Below are 9,037 nucleotides of genomic sequence, written 5' to 3'. Positions count from 1 at the left end.
GTCAAGTAGTAAAATCGGATGGGCCCGATTTTAACCGTATACAAAAACTATATAGTTTTCACCAAAATTAATTATCACAGTACGTGTAAACAATTGTGATTGAACTTGTACCTAACTTTGGATATTGATTTTGGCTTAAATTATTTATTCATCTTACCTTAGAGTAGACAGATTCCACGGAACTCTCTTTCCCTTTTCAGTGTCTCACACCTATTTTCTTTAACATTTGTATATTTTATTATCTCATGATGGTGTGATCTCCTAGTCAAGTTTTCTGTCTTATATATTGAAAGAAGAGGGTTTAAGTCATATAGTGTTATGTGAATAAATAAATATATGGTGACACTATAAGTCTATAAGAGTAGAAGATATTCGAATATTTCAGCAAATAATAAAAAGAAAAAAGAAATGAGAGCAAAAAAACTTAGAGAATGCTTGAAAATATACAGCCCAAAATTCATCTATATATCTGAAAACAACTGCATATTTCTAGACTGGCTAGAACTTGTGCCTTCCGACAGTTAAAAACATAGGGGAAGGAGAAAACAACCAAGGAAAACTTAAACAGACACAAATTTACAACAACGCCTGAAAAAGAAAAAGGAAATTAAATGGCTATACATAAAACTTTACGAGCAAACATTTTCATGGGATCTTGATATTCTTCTAACAAAACCACTTCCCCTTCTTACACAATAATCCATACTTGAGGGAAGAAGTGGTGCTTGTGATTTACCATAAGAATTCCAGCACAATCCCTGCTGAATTCCCCGATAATTCAACGATGGTTTTAATTGAATGTCAATTAGATCAACGTCAGTGCATGGAATTGAGTTACTGCAAGCTAGATGAATTGGTTTGGCAGAGTAAGTTCCTGTTATCTGATTGAATTTAACGTTGGATATTGCTACAGCTCCTGTTTGATTCTTGCACACATGCTTGTCGCAGTAATATTGATCAATCATTATTGGAACTTTAACATCTGATACTTGAATGTTCGAAAATGATATGTTCTTCACAGATCCAAGACCACCCTACAAACCAATATAGAAACTAAAGTTAATACTTATTACATAAAGTAATAATTACTAACTTCTTAACAAGTTATAATTACTTCTACACACTGGCTATGTAGTTAATGAGTTTAAGTTATATGCACCGTTCATATAAAGATTATTTTACACTACCAAGTCACTGAACGGATATCAATAGATAAACCTCCTTAAAATGTGAGAGTTTAATCTTGAAAATAAGATAAGGTACCTGTTACAACATGTAATTAGAAGATAACTGCATGAAACTGTCTATAAAAAGCAATATTGTGATTATTAACCTGGAAGATAATTCATATTACCTGCTTAATTAGTTGAAATATATACACTAATATTATAAAAAGATTTTACGCTCTCAATGTATAAAAATTAAATGGTTAAATAACTACAGAGTGTCAGAAGAATTTAGGTTAACAAAATGCAGCTTGTTAATTACTAACCAATTTTTAATATGTAACACCCACCTGCCATGTCTTTATCCTTGCACCATACATAGTGCTTTCCAAGTTCACGTTCTCAACAATGATGTCTGAAACGCATGCAACGCTTTTATCTTTACCTAGTCCTCCGAGGCTGGGATTATCATAATATGAGAAAAGAAAATTTATTAGAAACTACATATAAGCATATCAAACTAGCTATGATAAACTGTAAGCTTACTCCTAATATACAATCACATGTCCAGGACCACAGTTCAAGTGATGGACATGAATATTGGAGCAACCAGTTTGAATTGACACGCAATCATCTCCTGGTAATTCAAATTATATATTGAAATTAGAAGAATAATGCAATCTTAATAAGTTTTACCTAAAGTGTCCTAATGGACAATAACATTGGATTGAGTAATTTAATCACTTAATAGTTAGTGGTGTACCAACAAGTTCAAGGATAAAGTTAGGCGTCAAGCTATGGTACATAGGTATTTATACACCACGAATCACTGGGACTACATTAATATTCTTTAGTAATATTACATACTTTAATGTTGGGGGCAAGACAAAAAGTTAGTTTAGTGACCGTTTATCGTTTGAAAGAGGAGGATGACATGGTGGGACCTTTAATTAGAAACTATAGGAAAGTGCACGTGGTAGCAACTATCGTATATACTTTTTTGTTCTCCTTTGTTTATAAAAAGAAAAAGCTACAATTTTTATTCTCCGCTGCCCCAATTTATAAATTGAGACAGTGAAAATAGTTAATTAAGCCAAATTAATAAGAAGAATGTTTACCTGTTCCTATATTGGAATGATGGATCTCAACATCTTGAGAATTTTGAAGGTGAATACCATCAGTATTTGGGCTACTTTCTGGTGCAGAGATTGTAACGTTGTTGATTTTTACTCCTTTAGAGTTGTCAAATTTTAGGTGACATTGAGGACTATTCACAATCTTGATATCACGAACTGTCACATTATAGCTAGCATAAAATCGTAAAACCTGTCATCCAAAATTTTAATAAGAAAAAGTTATTCATCATAACTGCATTCAACTAATTAAATAAAGGGAAGACACCTTATATATTCTACTTACAGTCGGTTTTATATCAGGAATGCTTTTAGATGTCTTCATCTCCTGTAAAACAAAATGAAATGAGAGAAGAATATTATGATCATTAATACATGTAAATATGGTTTAAATTAATGATATTATGTGTTGGGCTAAACCGGCCCAAATACATTATTAACATGGTGTAAAATTGTCTGCTTTGGTCCAAATTAAATATGTATGCTTTTTTTTCTTCTCAAAACGTCTCACACCGTACCATTAATTAGGGTGTCCCTACACTTTATACGTAACTTTTCAATCTTTTTAGCTACTAATATTGGACTTTATTTGCACACCCAATATTATAAATAGAGTTAATGTAAAAGTTTATTTGCATACTCAATACTATGATTAGGGTATATATGTTCAAGAAATTATTAAAGGAGATGAGGGCATGTGTCCATTTTTCAACTAAATTTATGGAGGTAAAATACTTTGACTCTCTCTTTCATGTGTAATAACATAAAGCATTGCATAATTTTTACAACTAACATTGAGAAAGAGCTTTTATACTATAAGATCATTATTTGAATGAGCTGTTCACAAAAATGTATGATTAGTAACTTAAAATATAAAATATGTTATCTATTACAACATATTAAAATAAAGTGATAGTGAGAAAGTTCTTTATACCGTTAATATGTAGAAGTCTCGTAATATAATATTGTATTAGAAGTAATGTAAGGGTTGTAATTAATTCCTAGCTCCTGCCTCACTAAGGCTGTCGTTTGTTCTTACTTTTTGGGTAAAGTTAGAGTAATATTTTTAGAGGTACAAAAGTACAAACCTGGAAATAATCAATTTGAGAAAGTTTCCACCAGTTATAGCCTTGGCCATCAAAAGTGCCAGTTCCTTGGATGGTAAAATTGTGCATCCACTTGAAATTCAACCATTGGAAGAAGCTGGATTTGGGCCAGGATCCTACTTTTGAAGGAGCCAAGAGAATTCCATCTACCTGTTTAGTTAATTCCATAACAGAATTCTAACTTTTAAATCATAAAAAAGGAATTACTTTTACCCGACAGAGAATATACTTCCTGTTATATATACTTTTTACAAGTGAAGAGAAAATTAATCTTTTAGGGCGTGGGTATTAGAAACTGTGAAAGATGAGAGAAAAGATTAATTTATAAACCTGTAAAATAAAGTTAGGCATGCATGGTCCTTGAAGTGTAATGGGATTGATTAAAATTTTGAATTCTGAAGGAATGTGTAGAGTAGCCCCTTGGACTTTGCAAGCAGCTTCCCATGCTCCTTCAAGTGCCTATGCATATATCAAAGAGAGATCAAGATTTTCTCCATGCTTAGACTTATAAGCTCACTACTGTTGATATGGGATTGGAGTTATGTTTTAAAAATATGCCTTTTGAACTTCAAATTAAAATACTCTTTTTTGCCAACTTCAATCAAATATTATCCAAATATCGGTAATTGTGACCTAGTAATATAAATAAATTTATACTCTTGGTGTATAAAACTTAAAAATCTACGTAATTTGCTTTACCTTGGAATCATCAGAAACTCCATCACCTTTGGCTCCAAAGGACGAGATATCAAAAATGGGAGACTGTGTAGGGTAAAAACCATGAGAAGGAGCTGGAGATGGAGAGTCTGAACAATCTGGTGCTTTATTTCCACCTCCATTTTTCCTATGTTTGTGGTGTATTTTGCTCTTCTTGGTATGGTGTTTCCTAGCTTCAACTGATACAATGGAAAATACAGTGAAGAAAATAAGTAAAAGAACAAGGAGAAAGATGACCGGAGAGTGTTTATAATTCTTCTTCATTATATTTGAAAGAAAACTGTTGAAGAGGAATGTTTGTTTCTACTTCAGGTGGTTACTATGTTGGAATTTGGAACTTAGTAGGAAGTAGTGAAATACTGAAATGAAATGAGGTGGTTATTGACACTTTATATAAGACCATTCAGCCAAATATACCCTTATTATCATCTCAAATTGCTAAAGTACCATTCCAAGTACTTACATGGGTCCCATGCAAATTCTAAAATGGATGTCACATTTTTGGTTCAATAGGAACTACTATTTGTCAATGTGTCTGAAAGCAAATGAACAAAGAAAAGATAAACACAATTATATTCTAAAGGTTCACTTTATTCTTTTTTTTTTCTCTTTCTTTTCATTTTATATTTCTTATAAATGTGAAAGTAATGTAGTATATATAATTCTAATGCCTAGTGTTGTAGGAATTAATTATAACTTTTCTTTTTGGATTTAATTATAACTGGTCTGCAAAGAGTTGTACTAGTATTAAATTAAACAACATATACTTTAAATGCCGATAGTATTATATTAAGGCTAATGAAAAGTAATGAATATGTATATATTTTTGGGCCACAATAACTCATTTTCTATAATAAGTGGCCAATTATGGGTTAAGCCTCTTGATAATTAGAAATTAATTAAATTCTTCATCATATGTCAATAATTTTTATTGCAGCTTCCTCTCCTTGTGTCTCCTCATCATATTAGTTGTCTCTCTTATTAATGCAGTTTTGCAAAGTTTGAGCATATAAGGTTGTCCATTAGGGTCTGTGCAAGATAGTGGAAATTAGACTAAAAGATTAAAGTTTATAATAGCAGTACAACTTTGGGCTTTGGATAGCTTTTGAAACATTATCTTGGCGTTTAATGACATGCAGAGTAAGATAGCCAAGAGTACCAAACTGTCGTACCAAGATTCTCACTAACTCTAATTGGGAATAATCTATTCATTATCCACTAAAGACCAATTGTTTAAGTCGTAAAGTACCTTTCTTCCTAATAAAAAAATAGACTTTTTCGTAAATCAAACGCTGATCATTCTAATTTTCAAAGTGTATATTCCTGTCTTTTGAAAAAAATGGTTACATAAATGCTTAGTTGTGGTATGGTTCTTTGTTCAATTGATGGTCCTACACATACAAACTATGTTTAGTCCCATCAAAATAGAGTTTGGCTGCTTGTGCATTTGTCATATATATATATATATATATATATATATATATATATATATATATATATATAGTTGTATTGTCCGTAAAACGGTATAATTGAATTTATATGTGGTTTCTAGATAAGTAAATTAATTTGATTCTGAAATGATGAAATGATTAGAGAAATGCACCATACTTAGCCTTGAAATGAAAATAAAATCACGAAGAACAATGATTCGGGAGCAGAGCTTCCGGGCACAACAGTTATGAAACCAAGGAACAAGAAAGTAAAATTGTATAATTTTTTTTTTATTGATTATAGCGTAAGTTTTCTAGAAAAATCGTGTCCTTTACAATGATAACAAAACTCTCTATTTATAGCTGCACTTAGGGAACAAGGTCTTGGGATCATAACCTTCTTTAATGTCAATTATAAGGGCCATTGAAGAAGGTGTAACAGTGAGCATAAATTCTCTGTAACGAGCAGCGCACTAAATGCTGTGGAATATTCCCCATTAAATGCTACCGGGCAGAGGGTATATATTGCATCTTTATGAGCGTTATTCTTTCCGGTGACAGACGAGACAATTGCCTTCGGTTTTAGCTATCCCCGTCTTAGGTTACACGTGTCCCTCTTTTGGATGGCCACGTAGCATAGCATATTGTACCTTATACAAATAGTCCCTCTGCTTTTTCGGTGACATAACTTTGTGTCACCGGGAAGTTGGTAGAAGCACTCTTTTCGGCGGGAATTACTATGATTCCTCCTGAAAAGCTTCTGGCGGTTGATTAGACGCACGTCTCTCCGCATTTAATGTGCCGAACACACGTCATCCCACGATTCAGCATAACTTTTACCGGTTATCGAAGTAATCATGACAACAAATTTAGCCTCCTAAACCTTTACTTATACGCATCAACCTCTTTCATTCATACTCCATAACTCTCCAAGCTCTCTTTATTCGACTTGCATCTTGTTCTTCAACCTTTCTCCAACTCTCTTCAAACGAAAAAACTTTTTCTTCTTCCATATAATGGCTTTTTCTTCAAAGAATACCAGTTATTCAAAGAACAAGAACAAAGCCGAGGACTCTGTTCCTTCAACAGTGAGCACCATCATCCCTAGAGGTCTTGTTACAACTAAAAACTTCGAAGAGAAATTTTCTTCTGCTAGCTCTCGTACATGGGTGGTTAGTAGGTATCCTTCTTCTATCCGTCCTTCTAGTATTTCTGCTCTGAAGGAAGACTGTCATTGCCTGGATCTAACCATTTTTGCTCCTGATCTGACAGAGTGGGTAACCCTACCCAATGAGGGTTTTACATACTTTTACACGTATCCTTTACTTTGGGTGTGTTTTCCTTGAGTGGAGAATTTGACTCCGTTATTGCGGAGTTCTATCTCCGCTACCAGTTCTGTCCTCCACACATAACTTTTACCTATTTGGCACAAGTAAGTCCTTATGTGTAGAGGACGGTTGCTTACATTTGGCGTTTGTGCCAAGAGACAGAAGATGAACTATCATTAGCTCATGTGATGAATCTCTATTCCCCCGAGATCTTCCGTGGGGGAATGATAAACTTCAGCAAACATGGCCACCATGCTCTATTATCTAGCATGGATGACGACAATGACTGTGGGTGGATGGAAAGGTTTGTTGCTATTGCCACCAATGATATCATTCTGGCAACGACTTCATCCTTTTCGGAATCATGGAACCGCACTCGTAAGCTCCTTGTTTAATACGCCCTTTACTAGAAATTCCTTTATATTTGTACCGATCCTCCACTTTTTGCATGTTTCAGCAACTCGATGGGTTCCACCTAAGGTTGAAGGCTTGTCCCGGTGAGTCTAGAAAATCTTGGACGTGACTACGCCCGAGACCCGCACATGAAAAGAACTGGCCCTTAAATACGGGTGGAAGGCCAAAAACCACGGTAACTCAAACTCGTCTCGTTTTTTCTTTTCATGCTAGGAAAGTGATTGACTCTTTCTCCCTTTTTCCTGAAATCAGGTTTACCTGCGGGCTCGGTTGCCATCCCTGAGGAGGACGTTGTGGCTGATCCTACTAAGACAGCGAGGCTGCTTCAAGAGGCGCTTACTCGAACAGGTGTCTCCGGGCCTACTTCGGGCAAAAGTGTTTCTTCACGGAGTCCCCGGCTGGAGAACAAGCAACCAAAAAGAAGACATTCCTCTGCGGCAGGAGGGAAAAATAAGATGGCAAAGAATGATGCCCCCGAGTCGTCTTCGGAAGTCGTGGTGACGAGCCCTCCGCCCGGGCCGGCCATTGATACCGTGATGATTGAAGATGATGGAGAAGCTAGCGAGGAAGGAGCTTCTCTAAATAGAAGATGAAGACCTTCCTCAACTCAACAGACTGCTAAATCCATTGAGTTAGTTACACTAGCTGAGGACGACGTCTCGACGCTCTGGGGGAATTTGAAATAGTGGAAAATGCTAACTACCGCTTCCGTGTCCCAGTTTCCTTGCCCGGTATTTTAGGGCTGAGTACCGGGCCCCTTCCGTCCTTGGCTGACGAGCAACCAACAACCAACACTGTGTTTGTTGTAGCTGCTTCTAACTCTTCAACTCCATCACCTTCATCTCCATCTTCATCAACACCAGCAACTGCTACATCATTTCCACCTTCATCAACTCTTCCACCAACAACTGCTATATCATCTCCACCGGTCGTATCTGCCCGAGAAGAGGGTGTCCTTCTTCCCAGTCCCTAGTTCATGGGAATTTGGGGCAAACTATGCTCCCCCCTCAGAAGATCCGCAAAGGAGGAGGAGCGTTACTCTCTCGGTCTCCAACAGATGCAATTTGCTATCATGACTTGTGAAACTTGCTAACTTTCTGAAGTCTTTGGCTTCAGAGAAAAGATTGGGAAAAGATACAGGCTCTCTCGGGAGACTGCTTGTTGAACAATGCCATGCACAACGACGCAACGGTACATTCCTTACTTCCTTTGTTATTCTTTTTGCTTTTGTCTGAAAATATCATAAGTTTGCCTTTCTAGATTTGTAGGCCAACTTTCTTGCTCCCGAGGGCCTCCAAAGTTTGATTCAGGAAAAGGAATAACTTACCGCCGCACAAGATCAACTTTTGGCCGAGCAAGAGCAAATTACCGCTCGCCTCTCTGAATTGGAAGCCAAAGTTGTTGAGGCCGTTATATTGGAGGCTCGTTTGCGGCAAAACGAGCAAGAAGTGGTAATCCTTAGCTAAGATATTGGTACGCTGAGGGTTAAATTTGACGAAACCAAGGCTAAATGGGATGAAGTCCATAATGTCGTTCTTGCTGCAACCAACCATGAGGCTGCCTCCGCTGAAAGATTGACCAACTTAGAGGCAGCCTTGAACTCCAAAACCGAAGAGCTTACTGCATGGGGGTGAAACATGCCCAATTGGAGGAGAAGTATAGGAAAACTGTCGATCATAATAAGCTCTTTAGTTCAACTGTCCGTGACCTTGATGTTACCCTCAAATCTGTTAGATCCACTCG

At 36.1% G+C, this 9,037-nt stretch overlaps 1 pseudogene; it reads right to left on the bottom strand.

The window, feature by feature from the left end:
• Positions 1 to 444: 444 nt before the first annotated feature.
• On the bottom strand, positions 445 to 4,462 carry LOC107787392 (polygalacturonase At1g48100-like; annotated as a pseudogene).
• Between the last annotated feature and the right edge of the window lie 4,575 nt (positions 4,463 to 9,037).

The sequence above is a fragment of the Nicotiana tabacum genome, chromosome 24 (assembly GCF_000715075.1).
Source record: "Nicotiana tabacum cultivar K326 chromosome 24, ASM71507v2, whole genome shotgun sequence".
NCBI lineage: Eukaryota > Viridiplantae > Streptophyta > Magnoliopsida > Solanales > Solanaceae > Nicotiana > Nicotiana tabacum.
The sequence above is the reverse complement of the archived record's forward strand: the minus strand, read 5'-3'. Positions and strand labels throughout refer to the sequence as shown.